Raw genomic sequence first — 13,193 nt, 5'->3', positions numbered from 1 at the left:
CAGTGGCACATGGCTGTAATCCCTGTGGCTCAGGAAGCTGAGAGAGGAGGATGCAAGTTCAAAGCCAGCCTCAGCAATTTAGTGAGGCAGTTAGCAACTCAATGAGACCCTGTCTCTAAACAAATATAAAAAAGGGCTGGGGGATGTGGCTCAGTGGTTGAGCATCCCTAGGTTCAATCTTCAGTACAAAAAAAAAAAGTACCTAGAGTCTGATAATTATCATTTCATTCCATATTCCAACTGTGGAATGACACACTTGGGATAGCTGAATCAAAGAACTTTCAGTAGGTTTGTTGTTAAATACATAAATTGTCACTTTTATTTTCTATTTCTTGAAAAGGAGAAACTTCAGAAAATGCAGACTTAGCTTTCTTTCCTCAAACTCTTTCAACCATTATTTTGAAATAAAAATAGACAGTTTATGCTTAAAACATAAGAGCCAGATTCTATCTTGAAATACACCACCCACTCTCTAACAGCAGAATTTGGCCCTAAAAGCCAATTAACAAATACTGTCATTAAACTAAAGAGCTAATTACTTTGGAATCAGACAGAATGAACGAAATCATAGGCCAACCACAGCTGGTAGTAATAATGGTGAGACTAACCGTATGTTACACTAGAGATTTGAAGAACAAAGACATATTAACACTAACATAACCAAACACATAAAATTATCTTCCAAATGAAACAAGCTACCATGGTTAGAAAATTCTTGGAAGCACATTGGAATTATCAGATCCACGAACTAAAGATTATTTCCAAGAAATGAATTGCTATATTATCAGTGTTTAATGACGAGGGAAACAGAAAACTTTTTTTTCTACTGCAATAGTCTACAAATAAAACATTATATCTAAAAATTATTTTGCTCTAACTAGAAGTACTATTCTTATCAAATAAGATTAATATAAGATGCAGGAGAGCCTTGCTGTGTTATTTTAAACAACCACTAGTAGGATTTCCTTATAGTGCTAAGAAGTAAAATTTCCAGATAAATGAGAATTGTTCCACGTGTTCAGAAACATTTTAAAGTTATTTTAAGAATACATGTTTTAAGTCAGGCACGGTGCTGCATACCTGTAATCCCAGTAGCTCAGGAAGCTAAGGTTGAAAGATCTCAAATTCAAAGCCAGCCTCAGCAACTTAGTGAGATCCTGTCTCAAAATAAATAAAAAAATAAAAAATAAAAGGGGGATGTGGCTCATTGGTTAAGCAACCTTGGATTCAATTCCTAGTACAAAAAAAAAAAAAAAAAGGATCCATCATGCTTTAGGAGATTAAAAAGTCACCCATAATTTTATCAATTGAGGAAAACTATCAATATTATGATTAAATAATATTTTTATTCCTTTAGATTTTCTCCCTTTTCATTTCTAATATTTTAAATGAAAATGGGGCAATACCATAATGTGCTTTTGTAGCTTCTTGTATTTATTTATATAAAATATGACTATTTTTCAGTGTTAGTAATAAATTATACTTTTACTATATAAATTTTGATAACTTTTAAACTTAAACTGAAAATAATAAACAAATTCTAATCTGTTTGTATAATCCACAGATCTTTATTGTTATTCAATTTCACAATGCTCCCCAAGAGCTTTTTAGATATTTAAGTCTACTTTCTCTTATGCTGATGGTCCCAGATAGTTCTTCTGTTCTAAAGCAGTGTCTTACTTTAGGTCTTTTTTCACTTTCAATATCAGATTTTCAGATAAAGTTAACCAAGCCTGAATTAAAGCTAAACTTGCTATTTCTATTTCTAGATTAATGACATTACAGATTACACAGTGACAAGGAAAATAACTAAGAATTTTAAATTCAATTACATTTATAAGTACTTATGTATTTTCTTCATGTCTTTAACTTTCATCGTGGAGGAAAATTTTCTCCTACCATTCTTACCCAAGAAAACATTATTGAAAAATACTCACTTAGGATCCTTGCTCAGTCATATCTGACCAGATTGTTTACTGTTCTTTGTGTGAGACTTTTTTATGACAAGTTTGAAGGAGAAAAGAATGCCATCATACATGAGGGGATCAGACTACAAGAACTCAATTATCCTCAGCAAATCTAAAACTTTATGCTTCTATGATTCTATAAAGTTTCTGTAATATGTTGTAGACTTTATGTGCTGCATATTTAGACTGCCTCACTCAAGATTCCTGAAACTGTGTTGTAAGGTGTCTTTAGGGAACCACAATTTAAAAACACACTGGTAAGTACACCAGTGATAATGAACATGACTTGCTTGATGACACAATTTTACTCTCTGTCCACCTGCTCCTCTGCAAAGAAAAAAGAAAAAAAGAATAAAGTGTAATAAAAAGAGAGAAAGAAAAAAAGAGAGACAGAGAACATGTGTGAGAGAAATATGGAGAGACAGGAAATAGAAAAAATAGTTTCTTTGTTTTTCTGAAATTAAAGTATTACAGAAGATTTGCACTAAAAGCTTTGAGGAACTTATTCAATCATAACTTATGCACTGTAGGATTTTTTTATGAGGTTTGTACTATAAATTTTAGCATTTTATGTTCAGATGTAATTATCATGTAATTCAGAACAATTTTGATAACAAATGCATGTGAAACTATTATTATTGTTAATCCAAGTTTGTAAATCTTTAATTTTTATTACTTGACAAAAACTCTTTTATTTTATGCAGATGACTATAATCAATTTTTTATGTTTAATACTAATAGCTAACGTGTAGCTTAATTAACACTATAAGGATACACTTTCTTCTGATGAAGGGATTTGTTTTTGCCTTTCATAGTTTATGGCCAAGCGATTTGACACAATGTGAAGAACTGCATTCAAAGACTATTAGAGAAAAATGTCATTAAGCCTGAAATTCAATAAAAGGATTAAAAATTTCATTTTTTACTCTAAAATAATATCATGTTGAACCTTTAAGGAATAATCACAGTTTAAAATCTGAATATAGATTATAATTAAAACTTTTAAAAACTTAAAACACCAATGATGAAAAATTTGCTAACTGAGATAGGAAGTAGAAATACAAGAAAGTGATATTCACTAAATGTACTTGTAACTAACTGGTCATAAATATACCACATCATTTCTAAGTTCTTGTCTACAAACAACTAAAAGTAATGATAAATGTGTTAAGCAGATCTGTTCTTTTTCAGTCTAGGCCTGAGTTTTCAAATTGAAGACAAAAAATGCAACCCTCAAAATATAAGAATATTTGGCCAACCCGGCACTAACTCATTGTATTTTATCTTCTAGACATTTCATATAATTACTTTCAATAACCCTAAGCATCTAAATAAATCAAAACATTACACAGGACAAAGTGATATCTAAGGAGAACAATATCAGGGTTATCACTATGAAAGAAAGACAGGGGCAATTGGGAATAAGCTCATCATGTTGAATTGTAAAAGAGAATATTAAAATTTTTTTAAAGAAAGGATCTCATGAAAATATAAGAGACATCAGTAAAGTAGAGGGAGGAATGAGGGTGGGCATGAGGAAGTACTGGGGAATGAAATCTACCAAACTAAGCTAGGTCCATGTATAAATATACCACAATGAGTCCTATTAAATATATGATATATTGCACTAATTAAAATAATCATAATAATAGGAGAGAGATCAGCAGAGTAGACCAAGTAAATTAGGGAGGGAGGAGAAAAGGGAAAGGCAAGGTATAGTAAATGAGATAGATCAAATTATGCTATGTGCATACGTGAATATGGTATAATGAATTCCTGCATTATGTATAATTATAAGGCACCAATAAAAATGAATTTAAAAATAAAAAAAGTTAAACTGGTTCTAAAATCTAAGAAAAGAGGAAATATTAAAGAGAATTAATATTTTAAATTGGAAGGCTGAAAGGGAGCATTAATTTAGTGCCTCTGTGCTAAAATTATTCCTTCCTTATTCATTCTCTTGACTAAAGGAAACAAATACTATAAAAGCCCAATTTAACATAAAGTTTAAAAATGAAAAATATGTTACTCTGAATTCGAATTTCATTGTTTCTTCAAGGTCCTAGACCCAAATGCACCAAGATCACTTAGGGCTAAGTAACTGTAAAAATACAGATTCCTGGGCCATTATTCAGCCCTAGTGAATTAAAGTTTCCATGAATTATATCCAGGAATCAGCATTTTAAAGACCTTTCTCTTACCTTTATATGACTGTTAGGCATATTAAAGTCCAAGAACCACTGTATGTCATGCTTCTTTGTGTGAATGATTATTGGATTTCCATGACTTCCACTATGCCTTTCTTATGTATTCATGACATTCAACAATTTAAACATTATATTTCATTTATTTTCTCTTTTTTTTTCTGTAGAACTACACATAGGCAGCTCTATTTCTGACCTTTAACAACTGCTTTTAACTTTCATATGTTTTTTTTTAAAAAATGTTTTTCACTTTTGATGTAAAGTTACATAGGTATGTGAGTTACCTCCCAAATTCACTTACCTTCAAATCCTTGTGGTCATCCAGAAAGTTTTGAACATACGATAGAGACAATCAAGAAGAATATATGTGGTGGATTCTTCAATTTCCAAGGGTGTTAAGATCGGCCAAGGAGACTCCTCAGGTGGACACCAGAAATGCCGATGAGAAGAGAAGCCACCAATGCTTAAGCCAGTAGATAACTGATTATCTCTAAACAGAACAGAAAAACCAACAGTAGGTCACCTGTAATTCACAGAGAATCATCCATGGAGAAGATTATTTTCAGTAAACTAGCACTGTTACTAAATTTAAACTTGGCCTGGGCTTGCTGCTCCCTGATTTAGCACAGTTGTCATTTAAAATTTCATGTCATTATGAAGTCAGAATTTCATGATGATACTGCCTGCAGAGAATACTGGTAGAAATCCTATTGCTTTAATTGACGATTTTTTTCTAAACATTGCATCAAGTGATATGATTACTTATTTTTGATGTGCAGGTGCTGTATTTTGGTGCTGAATTTCTCTCTAAGTTAAGGTTGATGAGGTCTCTTGGAAATACATCTTCATATGAAACTATTATACCCTGTAAAAGACAAAATAGGATACTATACTAAATCCCAGTGGAATCATCTGGTAGTTTTGCTATATTGTCTTTCACATGGGTAACACTTGCCAAGATAATTAGGCATAAACAAGAATAATATTTTTTTTCTACCCAAGATGTGTTGCCAACTCAGAAAAATTGAAGTTCTAGCATCTTTGTTGAATGAGTTGAGCTGAAATTTGTTAGTGGTTAATAGAAAAAGAGAATAAAACATTTCTATTTTAAAAATTGGTATTTGATCATGTAATTATTTTCCTGAAGAGTAGGAAGAAAGCAAAACATAGAAATAAATAAAAATGTCAAATATAAAGTGACAAGAATGTACTGCACACACAAGCACAGAATACATTGTATTACAGTAGTTCTCATGTAAGACCTATTTCCTGACCATCATAAAACCATTCCTAATCTTCTTCCTTGCTGTGTTTCACAAACAGACATCAAAGTGGTCATATTCTGGCCCATAAATTATGTGAAATATGCTGGGAAGAAATCCTGACAGAATATTGCTTTTAGATAAACAGAAAGATGCTTCCTTCTCCCTTCTCTTCCATAGGTAGAACTATTGTCTTTTCATCATGATGTAAATAAATATCCAAAGAAATAAGGCTACAGCCCTGGATATTGATAAGCAGCTAAACCAACACCAGTTACTTGAGAACTCTACTGGAATTAAACCACTTAGTTTTCTATTTTTTTTTTTGAGAGAAGATTTTTCAGGTTGACAAAACACCCCCCAAAATTGCTAAAAAGCAAATTTAATCATTGTCAATTAAATTGTTTAAAAAAACTTCAATGCTTTCCCACTGGTCTCAGGATACAGTGGACTGACACCATCCAAACCTTTCATTATTTTTCAGCCTTATTGATCTATATGACAAAAACAGTTTTATTTAACTCATTTTTATATACACAGCATTTAACAACATGCTTAATATATACTAGGCACTCAATAAATATTTGTTGAATGAATGAACTATTGTCTTTCAATAACCCAACAACTGGCTCATGTTATTAATTTTCCCTTCATATTTTGTTTTTTGAATTACTTATAAGCATATTGAAGGCAAGAAATGTCTTATATATCCTATAGCAAGTAACTGAGGTTCAGGGGTATCTGACTTTACTGATACTGATAATTCATTTCCTATTCCTTTTTAAAAAGTTGAAGTTCGTTTTCTTTCACAATGGCTAGGATACAATTTTTCTATAAGATTAGAAATGAAAAAAAGGAGATATATTATTGCTGTCAAAACTGTGGGAAATAGGATCTAGGTATCTGATCACAATTCTACATAATTTGCACAGATTAATTATAAAGGAGCTGTTCTGCATGATATGGAAAACTCTCATACACAGGGCTGTTAGATGAACAAATACTCATGCATGACATTTGTTATTGTCACTGTCATATTTTCAAATATTTTACATTTCTCTTTAAAAATGATTTATATTCAAAATAGAAGCAAAAATTCAGTAGGTGTAACAGCTAACAGCTAAAGCCTTTCTGAGTAGGGATCAATTATTTTTGGAAAATAGTTACCCCCAGTACAAATTAATTTCTAGATATTAGACCTTCAAAATAGGAGGAATATTTCCTAAGGGAGTCTAATAGCAAAGGGAGCCTACAGGCAAGCTGACAGAGGGGTGGGAGTGTGCTATGCTACACAGGAAGATCAGGCATACATGGTTCTCCAGGCCTTCCATGTTAATTGTGGCTAGACAATGGCTTCCAAACTGGAAAAAGGTAGACATGATTAGGATAGCAGAGATCCAGAAATCGAGAAACCAGGAAATAAAAGAATGCAAATGTTATACTTGTATAAAATTCTTGAGCAAGCTTCATCTTCTGGTTCTTAAAAACAAGTTGAAATTTGCCTGAGACACATTTATATATAAAATAATTGCCTTTGGGTTTCCATAGACTGTTGTTCAGTTATAAATACTTTCCAGTTTTCTCAGGGTATTGAATCTGTTGAGGAGTTTGTAAAATTTTTTAAAAAAAGAAGGAATAAAAGATAAAAAGGAACCATCCTCTGTGAAATACATTTTGAAAGTGACTAAAAATACTTCTCTTAAAAAAGCAGAGAGCAGGCTATTTTACACTTTTTCCCCCAGAGTACTAACAGATATTTTAGGAAGCCAGTGAATCATGATTTAATACTCAATTGATTTTCGAGCAAAATAAGAAAATCCACCAGGATGTTAGTCATGAGTTCATTTTCCCCATAACTTAAATTCTGAAAAGTAGGCTGAAGAGGCACTATTTATTTGCTCATATTCAGAGAGAGAGAGAGAGAGAGAGACAGAGAGAGAGAGAGAGAGAGGGAGGGAGGGAGGGAGGAAGGGAGAATAGTTAACTAGATGATGAAAGAACAGATTCTCACTTCTTTATTCAAGCATCTTTCATGTAGGGGAATAACTGATATTCATGTGTAGGGTATTTCACTTGGTAAACACTTTTTAAAAAGTTATTAACTTCTGTATATATTGACAGAATTGGGTTTGTCCTTTTGCACAAAAAATGATATATATTCTATAGTTATAGTATAAATCTTTGGTATTTCTTTTGGTGGTTTTTTATTTAGTGGTTTCTTTTGTTAAGAGTATGAGATTGCTCATTTAGTTCTATTTTGTGTAGGTATACCTCTCAATATTGATTAAAAATCTAAGCTTTGTTTTTTCCTTTTGGCTCAGCTGGGGGATATAGGTCAGTGGCAGAGGGCTTGACTAGACGCTCAAGGCCCTGGCTTCCATCCCAGGCAATGGAAAAGAATGTTTTCCCCTTTGGCTAAGTCTAATTAACAGATGTTGAACAGCTATGACAATTCTTATTGATAAAAAGTAAACTTTACCTTGAAGTTTGAAAATTCCCCAAGGAGACAAGAAATATTATAGGATAAGAACTGAACAAGTGAAAAATTCACATCTATAATTACCCTTAGATGATCAGCCTTCTGTGATTTTCTCCACCAGTGAGAGACTGAGGAGCTTGGAAAATCTCAATATTCCATTAAGAAGATCCAAAAATAAGGTCATTACAAGGAGACAGGACTGGAATATAACTATAGAAACTAAATTTGCAGGGGAGGGGATGGATAGATGTGAGTAGTAGTATGATTTCTCACCTATGTGCATTTCTCTGAGGATCCGTCTCCCACAAACCATTTCTTACAGAAAAACCTAGAGACCTGCGGAACATGGTTTGACCAATATGAGCTTTGAGAATGAAGAGGAAATCTTGGAGTCAGAAGTCATTTGTGTTGAGTAGGATACTACATCCTCCTAGTGATTGCAGAAGTCACTTATTCAGATGATTCCAAAGATTTCTCTTTGGTTGGTGTATCCCTCACAACATCCGTGTTTACTCAACAGTGACTGGTAGGCCAGAAAGAGACCCTCTGGGGAGAAGACACTGTGAAATTAGATAAATTATTCTTTATTGAATTCTTATAATTGGTTGAAGAATTATGTGAATGTACATAGCTCTATTAATAATTCATAGACTATTCTTATGAGTTTTTTAAAATTAATGTCTATTCTTTACTCCTAACTATCCTAAAGTATAATTGTTTATTTGATTTTGATGAATAATGGTTGAATTTTTCTGTATTTTTGTGGGAGTCTTCTGAGTACAAGGATTATGCCTTCTGCATGCTCTGCCCATGACAGAATGTTTGGCTTACAGTGGATGCTGAATGCATGATGATGATCACTTCACACAACATTTTGCATGAGTGCAAAAGAGAAAAATGTTCCTAGCCTTTATCTGCTATCGTTTTCATTTATTTCTGGCATAGGCAAGACAGAAGATTTGCATTACTTCTAAGCCTAGACACGATGCATTTAGATACGCTTTTCCATCTCTCCACAAGATAAAACATATGCCATATAACAATTGGTACAGCAATTTTATGCTGAATTGAAATATTTTAGACTTTGATGGGCTCAACAGATTCACATACACATAAAAGATAGATGTCAAAGAACAGGAAAATGTTTAACTGTATCTTCAGTTCTGCTGGCTCAGGGCCCACGTTATTGGAGCTGCCTTCTCAGAATGTTTCTCAGAAAGTGAGTTACACATAGTTTAAAGGATGTCTTAAAAAGTGGGTTTACATATGGTAAACTGACTTAAGATATCTACTTGTTTTATATAAAATCCAGGTTATAAATATGTCTCAAAAGTCCTTCACAATAATCAAAGACTTGTTTATTTACAGTGGAAGGCAAGGAGGTAAACCATCCCAGAAAGTGCAGGAAATTCATACTTTACTTTATATACTTACTGCATGACAGCAATTCTCTAGTTCACAGTCAAATTTATAATAAAAATGCATGGTTCTCTCTGTTAATTATTTCATCAATGGAAAGTTCTTATAAATGAAAAAAAAGTATATGAGTATTAGATTGTTATTAAAATAGCTCTGACTGGGGCAAGGTGATGTGGCTACCAATCCAGGCTCTCCTATGGCCTGAAATAAATTCTTTTCCTGAAGGATTCTTATATTATACATCCCTATAAAAATATCTTGGACTGAAACAGAAGTTTTTAGACCTTTCACTTGAGAATGTATCTGGGTTTAAAACAAAACAAAACAAAACAAAACAAAACAAATCAAATACCCCTCCAATACTTGGGTCCCATCTTCAAAGATCTAGTTGAGTTTATATGAGGTAGAGAAACTGAGCCCCAGAAGTTGCACAGGTGGTTTTAATCTTCATCCTGGTTGAGATTCACTGACCCTATGTTTTCCCAGCACCTTTAATGTCTAAGAGTATATGATTCTGGAATTCTAGGTAAAGTCCCTCTTTGTGCAATTTGTGTGTGCATGCACATACACCCAAGGCAAAGTTTATTATTAATATGCACTCTCATTTCTACTCGGATAGCAGTTTTCTACACAAGTGAGAACTATGTTTTCAACTAAAAAAAATCCCTGGCACCCTGCTGTAAATCAAATAAAATATTAATTAACAGACAAGATACAGAGAAGCAAAGCAATACATAAAGACATTGTGAGAATATAAACTTTCTAAAAGCAATATTGTAGTGGCCTATCAGTTTTTAATAAAAATGTTGAGTGTTTACTTATATAAAACACTAGAATTCTAAGCTTATAAAAACTCTACTTTTAATATAAAAATACAAAAACATAATGATAATCATTAGTGGAAATAGTGATAATTATTACTGATAATAAATGATAATCATTAGTGGAAATAAAGTTAACTACTATAGAAATATCGAGGGTTGGTCTAAGGAGGCAAAAATATATTTTGATGAAGAAATTGCTTAGTTATTTATTGAATGAGTAAAACTTTCCCATTCCTGAATGTAGATCTTACATTGATCTGATTATTGGGACAGAAGTTTCCTAGAAAAATATTGGTAGCTATTGCTTTACTAGAGCTTGGTCCAGAATTTGCTTAATAGGGTTTCTGTGGACCACACATACTCAGGCTGGCAGAGCTTCTGATAGTTTGACCAAAGGAAAGAACATCTGCATATAGGATTTGCCTTGGCATAGTTTTCTCATTTAGCTGGATGACCACTCTTTCACTATGCAAGAAATTAAAAAGAATTTTAAAAAATATAAGTGAGCTTAAAGAAACTATGAGAAGAGAGCTGTTGTACTTTTGTATTTTTTTTTGTCTAGATGCTCTATATCCTCAAGAAAAGGCAAAGTCCAAGTTTTCTCTCTCCATATTTATAAATAGATTATTCTATGTAACATCTTTTTTCAACTCTAACTTCTGCTAGTGCTCCTCTGTATCAATGCTTTGCTGAATAAATAAATGAAATCTAGGTTGGATGTCTGTTTCAAATGTGCATTTATTTGAAAATATGTTTAACTTGTTCCATTATTAGGCTTGAGAGTTCTTCAAAGACATATAACATGCCTTTCTTTTTGTAATACTTTATATATACTGGAAATTCAGAAATGTCAAAGGCAATCAGAATTAAGATTATAAAAAGAAGTCATAGGTGAGCTTTCAATGATAATCTTTAAATCTGAGTTTTTTTCCTCTCTTGGGTGATTTCCTTTTGCAAAGTATTCATGCTCTCAATGAACATGTGGAAAAAAAAAACTCCTTGATTTAGATTCTGTTGTCATTAATTTTCAGTTAACAAGATGTATTGAAACAGCCCTGCTGCTCTGCAGTCTGTTCACGTAAGCATATTAGAATTAAAACTCTCTCTCTTTTTCTTGTACTTCTCTGTCAAGCCACAGTTAAAAGGCTGGAGTTCTAGTTCAAAACTAGAATGTGAGAACTGTGCTCCTATTTGGCTGCCTATATTTAGCTCTTGTCAATTTCCTGCCATTGGCTTTAGCTGCATCTGAGTTATGAGACCCAGCAGCAGGAACAGAAGTAACCTCATTCAGGTGGGGCACAGATAGTTGTATTTGATGGACTGATTCTTCGAACATCCCTTTTTTATATATATCCAGAAATAGGTGAACTCATAGTAAAATTTGTTTAATTAAATAACATCCCTTCATTTGTTCACCAGTGATTATTTATGATGTGCCTTCCTTTCTTTGTGTGTGTGTTTTAATTTGTTGTTTTTTAGATATACATGACAATACAGTGTATTTTGACATATTATACATATACAGAGTATAACTTATTAGGATTATGCTTTCCTTTCCCTAAGTGATGGTGATATAAAATTCTTATTTTTTTAGCAGTGATTTATTTAATGACTTCAGCTTAAACTCCTTTAAGTCATTTCTCAAGGTTTTACACCCAAGGTTTCACACACCCTTACTATTTATTTTGCCAGTTATTCTGCTCATTCTTCACTAAGCAACTTGATCAGCAGAGGCACTCCCTGTTCACAGGGCCAATTCCTGTCCTTGAGTATATGATGATATTTCTAATGCCAAACTTTCTATTATATCATAATCAAAGTTCCCTGCATACTTCCTAATCCCAGGAGAAAGAGGTGGCTCCCTACCTCCTGATGTTTTTGCCTTATTACAGTTTTTATTTCATTCAAAAACACCAATTTAGGAAGCACTAATCTATCATTAGTTTTACTGTGGCTCCACCCTTCTCAATTTTTTTAATCCCCTTCTGGAAGCATCTCAATGAAATGAGATGACCCCAAATATTTTAGTGTTAAAATCCAGAATGCCACATTCGGGGTGGGGGGAGAGGTATCTTTTCTGCATTTTCTGGTAACAACAACAACAACAAAATGTTATTGACAATGGTTGACTCTGAACTATCCTTTGTTGCTAAACACAAGACCAGTGTTGCTGTTCTAATTTAAATCCTTCACGAAAAACTGGAGTAGATGCACAAATACATTTTTGTAATTAAAGTGTAAAAAAGCCCACCATGTAATCTGGACTCTCTTCTCCATATAATTATAGTCATTTTCTAAAGTGTCTAGTATGAAAACACAGAGTTACAACTGTAGTTTTCAGTAATTTCTTGGGAAAACAGCATCTCAGATTTTTAAAATCTAGTACACTCTCTAAACTGTAGACCCCCAAGCCACTTCAATTGTTTACTATTCAGAGGCAAATATTGATTATATCAGAGATGAAAAATCAGAGGTGCTCTGGGTTGACTGAGAATGTTATTCCAAGAGCCTTTCCTGGGGTACGCCCTGCCGCCCAAGGAACAATGACACGTGAGTGCATTTGCTCAAAGTAGTTTTGATATCAGTGGGCTAAACAATCAAAGCAATGAATCACCACTGAAAAGGCATGCAGTAAGCAAAACAGAATTTTAAAAGAAAAAGAAATCTCAAGGTGATTCATAGCTTTTAAAGAAAAGTGCTTTCAGTTCTTTAAGCTATGTCTATATATTTAAAGAAACATCAGAATTTTTTTTTTTAGACTACAAAGAAAATACCTTATCTCCCTATTCTTGCCAGTGTACTTTATCTGCAACTTCAATAGACAATAATTGCTTTTTAAAAATTACCCTCTTGGATCAACCTTGCTTGGAGAGTTTAGTGTGGAAAAGTTGAACTTTTTTTTGAAGGGTTTCAAGCTTAATCAGGTTAAGAATAGATAAACACTGTTAATGTTTCTTTTTTTCTTACCTTCTCCATTCTCTGTTTTTGTTATTCCTTTTACTACCTCTGAAGCAATATTCTCCCTTTTATCTACTTTC

At 32.9% G+C, this 13,193-nt stretch overlaps 1 protein-coding gene across 7 annotated transcripts in view; it reads right to left on the bottom strand.

Moving 5' to 3' along the window:
- Hs3st5 (heparan sulfate-glucosamine 3-sulfotransferase 5) overlaps positions 1 to 13,193 on the bottom strand; it is a 256,107-nt gene that overhangs the window by 147,666 nt on the left and 95,248 nt on the right. For 5 of the 7 annotated variants that reach the window (XM_078019370.1, XM_078019374.1, XM_078019376.1 and 2 more), the window contains one exon: positions 4,473 to 4,661. The gene's annotated coding sequence lies outside the window, so the exon portion shown is untranslated. Of the gene's footprint in view, positions 1 to 1,080; positions 1,158 to 4,472; positions 4,662 to 13,193 lie in introns of all 7 variants that reach the window. The other 2 variants (XM_078019373.1, XM_078019375.1) reach the window with 1 other exon arrangement.

Source organism: Ictidomys tridecemlineatus, chromosome 8 (genome assembly GCF_052094955.1).
Source record: "Ictidomys tridecemlineatus isolate mIctTri1 chromosome 8, mIctTri1.hap1, whole genome shotgun sequence".
Lineage (NCBI taxonomy): Eukaryota > Metazoa > Chordata > Mammalia > Rodentia > Sciuridae > Ictidomys > Ictidomys tridecemlineatus.
Note: the sequence above shows the minus strand (reverse complement) of the source record. Positions and strands in the feature narration are given on the sequence as shown.